The following is a 13,313-nucleotide window of genomic DNA, read 5'->3' on the forward strand; positions in this document are numbered from 1 at the left end:
GTGATCTTCCTGCACACAGTGCCCTATCCCTGATACCAGGGGTGTTGTGATCTTCCTGCATGCAGTGCCCTATCCCTATTAATACCAGGAGTGTTGTGATCTTCCTGCATGCAGTGCCCTATCCCTATTAATACCAGGAGTGTTGTGATCTTCCTGCATGCAGTGCCCTATCCCTATTAATACCAGGAGTGTTGTGATCTTCCTGCATGCAGTGCCCTATCCCTGATACCGGGATGTGTGCAAGAAGATCACAACACCCCCGGTATCAGGAATAGGGCACTGTGTGCAGGAAGATCACAACACCCCCAGTATCAGGAATAGGGCACTGTGTGCAGGAAGATCACAACACCCCTGGTATTAGGGATAGGGCACTGTGTGCAGGAAGATCACAACACTCCTGGTATTAATAGGGATAGGGCACTGTGTGCAGGAAGATCACAATACCCCTGGTATCAGGGTTAGGGCACAAGTTCTAGTCACATTGACTGATCACATTACTTGTTTTGTCAAGCTACCAACTGTTTCCATTTCCCATCCCCCATATACTGTCAGTAGGAAACTTGGTAACATGAATAAATAAGAGGGCAGCCAATAGGAATACATATTCATTCCTAAACTGACCTTAACTGACCTGAAAAGTGTCAAATTGTATCATTTTCAGTTAGTGCGCACTAACTCCCAGTTAGTGCGCACTAACTCCCGTTAGTGCGCACTAACTCGAGTTAGTGCGCACTAATCGGAAAAAACGATTTTTAACGATTTTTTAACTAAAAAATCGTGCCTAAGACGATTTTCTTGCCCTGCCACACGATTTCTATCGTTAAGACGATATGGAAAACGATTCACATCCCTATCAGTTATAAAGAAACATGAGTGCTAATTTCTTCAAGCAGGCATCTGCATCATCCTCTTTCAAAGTATAATTCTGTATTTTTCTACTCTTAAATCTAACAGTCTTACTTAATATAACTTTTTTGCTTTTTAAACGAGGTCTAATCCTTAAGTATGGACAGAAATGTTTCTCAATGTAAATTCTGATCAGTTATCCTCAATCTGAATTATAATGAACAAGAAGCAGAAGTTATGCGTATGGCATAACACACAGAAAGCCCGTTTCATGCCCCACTTTCAGAACACATCTGGTTTCTTCCACTGGCCAGATGTGGATGCAATTTGGCAGAAATGAGGCACCTCAATAGAACACCAAATGTCAGCCCTATTTGGCTGTAAAGATGATCCCTGATGCATGTAAACAGACAGAAAAACAGACAGACAGTAATAGACATTCTCTTTTATTGAAATGTACCTGAAAAGGAAAACAAATATCTGTCTCTAGGCTCCTCAATTATAATTGCTGGAACATAGTTCCCAAAAGCAAGATCAGCAGGTTTCTGTTCAAAGTATTGTTTATCTTCCGTTAGTTGCATTATGTGAATGCCAAAGCTGTGACTAAGGAGTGAATTTTCATAGGAGCTATGCACGTAAAAGTAGTGTATATTGTAGCAATTTTCAAAAACCCATTTATGTGTGTAAAGTGGTTTTATATATTTAAACCTTTTGAAAATTCTGTCCAATAGAGTGATTTTTCAAAGGTGTTACATGTGTAAAAGTAGCAATTTTCAAAAGCCCATTTACACACATAAAGTCTATTTATGCATGCAAATCCTTTTGAAAATCATCTCCTTAAATATCTATTGTGGTAACCTAGAGGCCATCCCAGGACAGCTTTGTGCCTGAAAAGTCAAAGAACAAGTTGGGATTGTGATACTGCAGTAGGTAGAGACAACAGGTATACTTTGTTGATCTTGTAGTTATTATATCTTCTATATTTTGTTGAATCAGTCAAGATTTTTTTGTAATGAATAACATCCCAATATTCATCTGACAGGCAATCATGAAGAAGTTTTGAATTAGGTCCCATGTCCTTGTTTCAGAATCTAAGATGCTGGGATATTGTGATATTTGTGGTGAAAGATATATATGATTCACATTGGCATAAGCACCTGCTCACTTGGGAATATTATTTTGTGTAATTTTTGTGGCATAACAATATCATTTGCTTGAATGATTACTGATCAAATTGAAATATGAAACTGGAAATGCATAATCAAATAGATTATTCACACTTTTTAATTGTGCACATATCCTCTACTGGGGGAGGGGGATTTACATAGCAAATAATGTTGACTTGCACAGAATGTGTCCAGTCTGGAAAGGTCTGCATTTATGCAAATCAAGAAATTTATTTGGCATGCTAAGTAGAATCAGCTTCACTCACAAGTCAGGATGATACAAATGTACAAATAGTACCACAAATATTTTACAGACAGGTCACTTTTTAAGTTTCTTGCACCTTAGCATAGAAATTTGGTTGCAATTTTTCCAATTAAGCAATCAGCTAACAGTAACATGTTTAAACAGACATACTTATTAACTGATTTCCTATACATAAAATGATTATAACACACTATGAAAGAACATAAAAACATAAGATATGTCATACTAGGTCAGACCAAAGGTCCATCAAGCCCAGCATCCCTTTTCCAACAGTGGCCAATCCAGGCCATAAGAACCTGGCAAGTACCCAAAAACTAAGGGGCGGATTTTAAATATATGTAATATATGCGCGTAACCCTTTTAAACCTGCTCCTGCATGCACCAAGCCTATTTTGCATAGGCCCGGTGACGCGCGCAAGCCCCCGGGACATGCGCATGTCCCAGGGCTTGAAAAAAGGGGTGGGGAGGGGGCGGGACTGAGGCCTCTGGCACAGCGGCCGTCCCGGGGGATTGTGCGCTGGCCGCAACCTACTCCTGCCCAGAGGCAGGCGCAACTTATAAAATAAAGGTGGGGGGGTGATTTAGGTAGGGCTGGGGGGCAGGTTAGGGAGGGGAAGGGAGGGGAAGGTGGGGGGGGCAGAAGGAAAGTTCCCTCCGAGGCTGCGGAGGGAACGGCGCTCCCCTAGGACTCGGCGCGTGCAAGATGCTCAAGTGTGCACCCTCCTTGCGCGCGCTGACCCCGGATTTTATAACATGCGCATGGCTGTGCACGCATGTTATAAAATTGGGAGTAGATTTGTGTGTGCCGGGTTGCGCACACAAATCTATGCCCACGCATACCTACTTAAATCTGGCCCTGTTACTGTTGCTAGTAATAACAGTGGCTATTTTCTAAGTCAACTTAATTAATAGCAGGTAATGGACTTCTCCTCCAAGAACTTATCCAATCCTTTTTGTAAAATATTCTTGCTTTTGAGAATTCAGAATTGCAGTACCAGGAATATAACCTAATGTAGTTTTCACTAAAATTAAGGTTTTCCGTTGATAAGCAGGCTGAATTAGCCATGGTATTTGGGTGACATCATCAACGGCACTCTTACGGACATTCTTTCTCCAAAACAGAGCTTTGCTCTGCTGTGACTGCGTGGCATTTCCCGCGCGCAGTGCGTCATTGGTTTCCTCAGTTTTTTTTTTCTTTCTTTCCATGCACAGGCATGGATGTTTTTTTTTCTTTCTTTCTATCATGTCTCCTCATAGGAAGGTTTTTTTTTCTGTCTTTTCATGCTATCGATACCTCAAACAGCAATTTTCAGTGCTCTCCAAGCATGTCTGCGAAGAAGCCTGGATTCAAATATTGTCATTGTGGGCATATCATGTCTGTGACTGACAAACATAATTATTGCTATATCTGTCCAGGCCAGACCATGACCAGGCATCATGCCAAGATTGTGACCACATGTCTCCGAGGGCAAAGAGGCATAACGTAGCCAAGATAGCCCGGCTCTGAGACAAGGTAGGGGCCTCTTCCATTTCGGGATGTTATGAGCCCTCCCCAAGGTGCTCAGTTCACTCATCCCGGGGGCCCAAAACTGCGCCCTACGATATTGTTAGGAGGTCTTCATCAGAAGAGCCACAGGTGAGGGCCAAGGGCAAGCATCTGGTACCAACGGGGCATGAGGTCATTTCCGCATTGAAGAAGCCCAAACCGAGGCACGAGGGTCATCCCGCTCAGCATTCCGATGCAGGTGCATCAGCGGTGCAGCCAAAAGCGTCACATTGATGCACAGACAAGGCATCTGCATCCAGTTCCAAATACCTCTGGGATTCATCCATGCAATCATCCAGCTTCGAACAAGAGTGCCTGCGTCACTACCACCTCAACACATGATGCATCAGTGCAGACTTTGAAGCATAGACCAATGCAGGAGGTATCGACACAGATTGTGCCTGGCCCCATGATGCACGGCGCATCGATGCAGACGCCTTCTTGACACACTGCACTGATTTGTTGGTCCATACATTGTCCAATAAGGGTGATAGACATAGATCTGCTGTCTTTGATGAGGGGATCGACTCCCAGAGGGACCAGAGCCCACATCGAAAAAAGAAGAGACTAGAGCCTATCTCCCCGTCTCATTCTAGACAAAGGGTGGACCCAGTCTTGGACATTTTGTCCCCACCCCCTTGGGCTTCCCCTCCCAAGCATGTTTCCATAAGCCTCAGGTCTACCTCCTCCCAGGATAACCATACTGTTTATTCAGATGTATCCTCCTGATCGCATCTTCAGTGCTTCATTCTTCAGGAGGAACTCTCTCCAAGAGATAAACATCCTGCACTGGAGAAGGGTTCCTGGGGCCCTACTCAACCTTCCTCTGAGATCTTATCTATGGCTGTTCACCCTCAAGAAAGGCATTTCCAGTGTCCTGTGGTTGGGCAAAAACAGAGGCCCCCTGTGTATCTATATTCTAGTCACTCCCAACAGGCCATGAATTAAATATCCTCCATTATTAGGAACCTGTTCTCTTCTTTATATCCTGAGATCTTGCCTCCGCATCTTCCAGGTCTGGGTGGGGTTGGGATTACAGACTGTACCCCTCCCTTTCTGGTGGCACCAGTATCCCCAACTCCGGATCAGCGGCAGGATGTTTGGCTGCTGTCACCTCAGTCAATTCACCCAGACTCTCCACTGGACCTTTTACCTTCCAGCTCGATGGGTATTCCATATGATCCCCTGAAAGAGCCCCTGGACCACTCTTCTCCTCCAGATGACCTAGCCTATTCATGGTTCATGGAGAAGTTGGGTAATATGTTGGGGGTGGAGGTCCATAAACTCCCTGACCCTCAGGAAGAGGTCTTTGGAAATATAAAGATCTTAGAAGTACCAGCCAAACCCTTTGCTCTGCCATCACATAAAGTGCTTGATACAATGCTGTCTAAAATGTGGGAGTCCCCTCACTCCAACCTACCAGTCTCCAGAAAGTTGGATCTAAAATTTAGATTACAGAAGTCCGTGACATATGGAATCATCCAAATCCCACATGCTTCAGTGGATGTAGAGTCGGTGAGGAAACGCGCAAAAAAAAATCAAGGCTACATGTGTCTATTCCTCCACTGAAAGAACACAGACTGCTTGATGACTTTGCCAAGAAGACCTTTCAGAATACAATGTTAACCTCCCAGATCCAACAGCACCAGTTTTATATAGTACAATATCTCTATGAGTGCCTGCAATTATTGAAGCCCTTCTTATACTCAGATAAGGGCCAACAACTCACACCTCAACACTTTTATGATATGGAAGAGAGATTGTGGCATTTACTGAGAGTGTTTTATGAGCCCTTTGAAACTTCTTCCCAGACTTCCGCCACCACCATCACTGCTCGCTGAATAGCCTCGTTCTGTTCCACCTCCTTTAGAGAGGACATCTATGACTGGCTAGCTAATCTGCCATGCTTGGGTGAGAACCTGTTTGGCAACAAGCTTAAGGACACAGTGTCCTAGATAAAGGAGACGAATATGACAGTGCAATTTCTATCAGGGGCATCAGACTCTCAGGATACAGCAAAGCAATTTTACTACCAGTATCACAAGCCCTACTACTATCAGTGGAAACTATTAAAGAATTTCCCACCATTCAGGCCTCAACCGTATCAACAATTTCATCCAGCTCATTTCCAGTCCCAACCACCTCAGCCCAGGGGGTTCCAGAGGGACTGAAAGCAACAAAAGAACTTGCAACCAACTATCCCAAAGCCACCACAATCTTTTTAAAATTAGCCAGCCATAGCCTCACTAACCAGTAGGAGGCAGAATACATCATTTTTCCTTGATGTGGAACCACATAACCTTGAATTAGTGGGTCTTAGAAAACATCCACAAGGGTTATCACCTGAATTTCATTACCTAGCCTTCCCTTCCCCATCACACTGGCCAGTTGAGGGATGTTTCTCAACCACCTCTTCTGGAACAAAAAGTCCAGTCCTTGATCCGACAACAGGCCATCCAACGGTACCCAAACACTGAGTCAACTTGGGTTACTACTCCCAAAACGTCCTTATTATGAAAAGGTCTGAGGGTCTCCGCCCTATTCTAGACCTATGCTCCCTAAACAAACACTGTCAGAAGGAGAAGTTTAAGATGACATCCCTTAAGTTAGTCCTACCCTTCATACAGAGGAATGATTGGATGTGTTCATTGGAACTCAAAGATGCCTACACCCATATTCCAATACACCCTTCCTGCTGGCAGTTCCTGTGCTTCCAGGTAGCTTCAAGGTAATACCAGTACAAAGCTATACTTTTTCACCTTTCCTTGGCTCCCAGAGTTTTTTCCAAATGTTTGGCTGTGGCAGTGGCTCACCTACAGCACCATGAAATCCAATTGTTTCCCTATCTGGACGATTGGCTGATAGTTTCCCCCCAACCAAGTAGCCCTACGACAGCATCTGGAAGCAACAATTACTTGTCTGGAGTCTCTAGGATTCCTCATCAACTACGAGAAGTCAGTACTCAAACTGACCCAGATACTGTAGTTCATAGGAGCCAAAATAGACTCTGTCCAGTCTCGTGCCTTCCTTCCCCAGGAGAGGATAAGTAGATTCATCATCTGTATACAAAATTGCTCCTCAGATAGATGGTCACCATGAGCCAGGTCCTGGGTCACATGGCAGCAGCCATCCATGTAGTTTCTCACACTCACCTGTATATGCAGCATCTCCAGTAGGGCTTGAATTCTCAATGGGCCAAATACTCTCAACTGATGTCGACAAAAGTAACCTTATCGGACTCCATGAGAAAAGAAATTCATTGGTGGTTGAATCCAAAGGTCCTAACCATAGGAGTTCCTTTTTGCAAGCCCCCTACAGCTTAGTCCTAACCATGGGTGCATCCACGCAGGGTTGGGGAGCACACCTGCTGTACTACAAGACTGAAGGCCAATGGTCACAAGAGGAACAGTCCTACCAGATCAATCTACTGGAACTCAGAGCCATGAGATATGCTCTAATGGCCTTCGCTCATCTACTGTGGGGCCACGACCTCATGATTCAAATGAACAATTATTGGGTCATGTTTTACGTGGATAGGCTGGGAGGATCAGGGTCCTGGCTCCTTTGCAGAGAGGTGTATGGATCTGGGAGTAGGCCTTCAACAACTCAATGACCCAAGGACCATGTATTTACCGGGGATAGCGAACACATTGGACGATTGGCTAAGCAGAGTGTTTAATTCTCACGAGTGGTCTCTCAACCAGTCCATGGCTGATGGAATCTTTCTACAATGGAGTTGACCTTGCTTGGATCTTTCCACCAATGAATGAAATAAGAAGGTACCACAGTTCTGTTTTGTCCATCCCAGCTGACTCAGAAGGAAACAGGATAACCTTATCCTACCATGGTCGATAGGCCTCCTGTATGTGGTTCCCCTTATTCCTGGGTAACATCAAGCTAGGTTGAGAGAACATTGCACAAATCTCATCTTTGGGTGAGTTTCCTCACTCCGAAGTTCATCAAATCTTCACAAGAGAACACTGTTCTGTTCATACGTCTCACTTTGAATGTCAAAGTGGCCCCTAATCCCTACACTAATACCTAAACCTCATCTCGAGTGACTAGGTAGGCCTCATATAGAGGTATAAATACCTACCTAGTATGAGGGCATTATGGCTAGGTGCTCTCTCTCTCCATCTCTCTCTCTCTCTCTCTTCTTGTAGAAGGGCCCTGATAGCTAGGTAGCAGCTTAAAACAGCATTTGCAAAAATAGAATAAAGCCCTATCACATGGGTTTACACAAATGAAAAAGGTATAGTTAAAGCCGTGCAATATGGCTTCTCAAATTATGAAACCAGCCCACTTGGCCATAAATCCCACCCCAAACTCCTTCCCTTTTTCATATTTGCATCACACTATGCGTTATGGTGTTTTTGCATGCATTAAAGGCATTTTTGCAGTTAGTGTAGCTGGGTTCAAAAAAGGTTTGGATAAGAGTTTGGAGGAGAAATTCATTAACGGCTATTAATCAAATTTACTTAGGGAATAGCCACTGATATTAATTGCATCAGTGGCATGGGATATGCTTATTGTTTGGGTAATTGCCAGGTTTTGTGGCCTGGTTTGGCATCTGTTGGAAACAGGATGCTGGGTTTAATGGACCCTTGGTCTGACTCAGCATGGCAATTTCTTATGTTCTTATGTTCTTAAAAACGCCATATAGCACTTTGATAAATGACCCCCTTAGTCTGCTTATCGACAGAAAAAAGCTGATTTTGATAACCAGAAACAGTGTTTTCCATAGATAGCAGGATGAATTAGCCATGTGTACCCTCCCTCCTCCCTGGACATGCTTTTCTACTCCTTTCTAATCATGGCACTGCCATCTAGCTTTACTACTAACTTAGGAGACTAATGATGTACTGCATGCAGGAAGTGCCACACAAGCACAGCAGACTTAGAAAAAGAATGTCAGCAACAATGCCGTTGATGATGTCACCCAAATAGCATGGCTAATTCATCCTGCTATCTACGGAAAACACCAATTGCAGTAAGCAAACTTGCTTTTCTGTGCATATGCCCAAGTTTTCTGTACTACTGTACTTTGATAGTCTATTAAATAGTGCTATTAATTAATTTCATCTTGGGTCAATCTAGTAAACAATCTTATTTTCATTCTTTAGGTTGAGTGTATAAAATATCATCTAGATCAAGGATTAATTTCAAGCTTCTTGATTTCATCTGGAATATTCCTCTCAGTAAGTTCCATACAGATTTCTATATTATTTTTTTGTTATTAAATATGAAATATAGGTTGCTCATCTAAAGAATTATACTTGACTTTAAGAATTATATTCATTACAAAATTGTCATTTCTTGCAAATTCCATAGACTTCTAGACTTGATTGATAATCAAGAAAAATATGCTTCAATGATCACATGTTTGTAAAATTAACCCTGTACGACAGCAGAATGAGAACATTAGGGGTTTGCAGTGGGTAGTTTTTTTCATGTCATTTTCGTTTTGTGTCGTTTTCTGCTTGATTTTGTTTTTAAAATGTTTGTTTATTTTTTGTTTTTTTCCCTAATTTTGTGGTTTGTGCACAGTAACTGGACTTAATACACACTAACTTGGATTTTGGCATTTTTTTTCTTTTGTTTTGTGGTTCTAGCAAAATTAATCAAAATACACAATGTCATTGAAATTGTCCATTTCATTCTAAATGAAACATGTCCCTACAGAAAATTATCTTTAATATATTTGTAAAAACAAAAACAAAAAAAACCCCATTGCAAAACAAATTTTTTTTGAACAGTTTATGTATTATCATTTCCACAAGCAGAAAAATGAATGGATGAATGACTATTTGAAAACAAAATATTAAAGTTGAAAAATTCTACTGCCTTTATTCAGACCAGATCAAGGGGCTCATTTATTAAAGTTTTATGTCAGTTTTGCTCTAGCTCAAAAATCCCCCAAGGTTTGTGGCAGTGTTTTCCCCATTGAAAAATAATGGGATTTTTTTCCATTAATAAATCTGGTATAATATTTGCCTCAGAGTGAAACTAGCATAAACCTTTAATAAATGAGCTTCTAAATATTAAAAAAAAAATCTGGATTTCTTTCTTTTGGTTTCCTAATCTCTATTTTCTGATTGCATATGCTGACTTTATGAAAAGTACCAATTCTATTACTGTAATTTGCAAATCTTGAGTTAAGTAATAGTTCTTGATTTCTGTTTAATGTTTGTTGTATGTACTAAATTGCTGTGATAACATACCAGAGGACCAGATGTGGTAATTCATAGTGTTTTGATTTTGGAGTGAACATTTCAATACTGAATGCTTGAATATATGGCTTTGGTTGACTTTTCCCAATTAATTTTAATTTGTTTTTGTTTTTATATCTCTTTGCTATAATTGTGTTGATTTTCATCTTGCTTTAGATGCTACAATTTTTTTTTTTTGCCATGATTGTTCACAGATTCAGATAAGATATGGAATGTGAATATACTTCATTGAAAATTAAAGCTAAGAACAGTTATGGAAATATTCCTTAAATAACCAAATTCAACCATAAGTATCCATATTAACAATAATAGACTCAGGCAATCCCAATGCCTCATGTAGAAAGAGTTGTGCATTGCCGGCAGAAGGCCCCCAGTTCAATTCCCAAGTTGGGTCTTTCAATTCCTAATTTGACCTGGGCTGAGGATGCTACTATGGCAGTGTTCACCGGCTCCCAAGGGGAAGTGAGTCCTGTCATTCCTTAAGGTTAATACCTGTTGGTCAGATTCTGGGCCCATGATTACAGGGTTCCAAAAGCACCCTGATCTATGGCTCCCAGCCCAATCCCTAGTCACTGCAATGACTAGACTAAGGGCCTCATTTTCTAAAGTATCGCAGGCCTGCGATACTTTAGGGAATGAGGGGCGGGGGCCGAAATGGGGGGCAGGCCTGCGCTAGCCAGCAGCGATCGCACCGTCGCTGTGCGATCGCTGCCGGTTTCGCACCCAATAGCGCCACCGTTGAAGGTGTAGCTATTGGGCGCGAACTTGGACACAAAAAGGGCCTTACCTTTTCATCGTCCGCGGCGTCTTTGCGGAGTCGGCCCCTGTGACGCCCTGACTCCTCCTCTTCCGGGGCCGACTCCACCCCCATTTTGGTATCACATGCGATAAGGGAATTTTCGTGTGCGAAACGTCCCTTATCGCGTGTGATCCCTATGGAAAACGAGGCCCTAAGTTTGTTGGGAGGAAGGAGTGAATATAAAATAGGGAAACAATCCCAAATGGTTGCTGATGAAACCAGGGATGGTAACTTTCAAACCGGCATGTCGGCATATATTCACTTGTGCATTAGCATGCGCCCAGGGATGCAGCCATTTTATAACTTGTGTGCATAAATATACAAATGTGCCGTATGCACATGTGCAACAAATTTTAAGTAGGTGCATGCATGGGTGCACAAATCCCGCTTCTACTGCATAGGTCAGGCGATTTTAAAAGGGGTGCGTGCCTGCGCTATTGCCAGTTACACAAGTTCTTCCACCAGTTCACCCAGTTAAGAGCTAAGTTCTCCAAACTCCCATAGTTCAATAGCCTTTACTACGCCCCAGTTAGTCCAGACCCTTAAAACTCCTCAGATATGGCAGATTTTATTTTTTTAAAAATTGTATACCTCCTCCATAGCAGAAGTAAACTTATGCGGCACTAGACCTAGGTGTGCACCCAGGCATGTAAGTATTTGCGTGCACATCTCTCAGCCCCTTCCTGGAAACATCACATCCCTTTTTGAATCAGAGTGAGATGTGCATGCTATGGGAGATAATTAAGTATTGCATAGGTATTACTGCAGTGTGATAATTTTTTCACACTTTGCAGTAAGTACCACAATTGTTGCAATTCCTACCTACAACCAGTGTGAGAGAGAGAGAGAGGAGAGAGAGAGAACCTAGCTATAAGGCCCTTATAGTACGTAGGTATTTATACCTCTATATGAGGTGAGGTTTAGGTAGTAGTGTAGGAGTTAGGGACCACTTTGACATTCAGAGTGAGATGAACGAACAGAACGGTGCACTCTTGTGAAGATATGATGACCTTCGGAGTGAGGAAACTTACACAAAGATTAGATTTGTATAAGGTTCTCTCAACCTAGCTTGATGGACTCTCTGCCGTGATCCTGGAGACGAACTTCAAATTAAGGTATGGGGTGATGGGAGGGGGGTAGAAGGTAATGAGTTGGGGTAGGCATTGGGGAGGGGAGTTTGGCACCCGCAAAATTTAATTTTTTAAATCTAAGGGAAAATAGGAGCAGAGGATGGGGGAGGGGGACTCCTGGCCCCAATAATTTTTTGTTAACATGAAATGGGCCTTTTTTTTTTGGGGGGGGGAGGTGTGGCAAGTTCAGCCCTGTAGGGCCTTAGCAACTCGGGTGGGAGGAAGGCAGGGGACATGCCGCGATGTGAGGTTTGTTTGTTTTTTTTCTTTTAATGGAGCCTTACATAACCGGATATATATATATATTTTTAATATATCCTGTTAAGTCTAAAATTATACGGCTAACCATCGCCAAATAACTTTATACATAACCAGCAATATTCAAAAGAATATCCGGTTATGTTTAAAGTCATCCAGCTATGGTTAGTCGGATAACTTTAACTGAGGATATTCAGTGAGATCTTTATCCCACTGAATATCCAGGACAAGTTATCTGGCTAACTTCCTTGCTCACTTTTTGGTTGTACTTTCAAGTTAACTTTATTTTTCACCATCTGAGTGCCCCAGGTTCCAGGGATTCATTATCACTATTATGAAGGAGTTTGGAGTCTCTCTACTAGAGAGACCCATTTGACTATTGCAGGTCCTGCAAGGGAATGAATCTGGGGAGAAAAGGAATCTGGAGTCTAGTGGAGACCAGTGGCACCTATCAAGAGTTAACCACTATAATTTCATCTGGATATTGATTTGATGAGTAAGAAGGTACCCTCCAGGTACCAATAAGGGCAGTAAGAAGCAATAGCAACTATTAAGAAGTAATTTCAGAAAGAACTGGACTAAGGTATGAGTTATTGGAATTTAATTTAGAATACTTAAATTAGACTTAAAACCCTATCCACCAAATCTTGGGAAGGATCTTTAAAGCTACCTCAACCACTGCAAAGGATCAATAACTTCATCTTAAATTAACTTAAACTTATAAAGTCACATCTTAATTGGAAAGACCCATGGCGTAAATGGACTGTACTGAATAAGAAATTCATCAATTTTCCTTCATTAATCAGTAAAAGTAAATTGGAAACCACTATAAGCTTCCAGTATCATAATTGCTGCTGTATGCAATGACGTTAATGTTTAAGAAGGAAGTGAAAAATGCTCAGGGCCTTGGAGATAATCTCCTCTCCCCCCCCAACCAGGGAATCTTGGACTGAAAGGAAGCTGAACCATCAGAAGTCCTATAAGCAAAGGTGACCCTGGGATTCCTTAGGGAGGGTTGTAGCCCAGGGTTACCGGTGAAATGTCATTTTTATTACAAATTGAAATAAGCTGCA

The 13,313-nt window shown here is 42.2% G+C and overlaps 1 protein-coding gene across 4 annotated transcripts in view; it reads left to right on the top strand.

The window, feature by feature from the left end:
• Nucleotides 1–13,313, top strand: part of CNTN5 (contactin 5) — a 2,626,638-nt gene that overhangs the window by 826,279 nt on the left and 1,787,046 nt on the right. For all 4 annotated transcript variants that reach the window (XM_029602387.1, XM_029602386.1, XM_029602389.1 and 1 more), the window contains one exon: nucleotides 8,947–9,021. The gene's annotated coding sequence lies outside the window, so the exon portion shown is untranslated. The remainder of the gene's footprint in view (nucleotides 1–8,946; nucleotides 9,022–13,313) is intronic.

This window comes from Rhinatrema bivittatum, chromosome 5 (genome assembly GCF_901001135.1).
Source record: "Rhinatrema bivittatum chromosome 5, aRhiBiv1.1, whole genome shotgun sequence".
NCBI lineage: Eukaryota > Metazoa > Chordata > Amphibia > Gymnophiona > Rhinatrematidae > Rhinatrema > Rhinatrema bivittatum.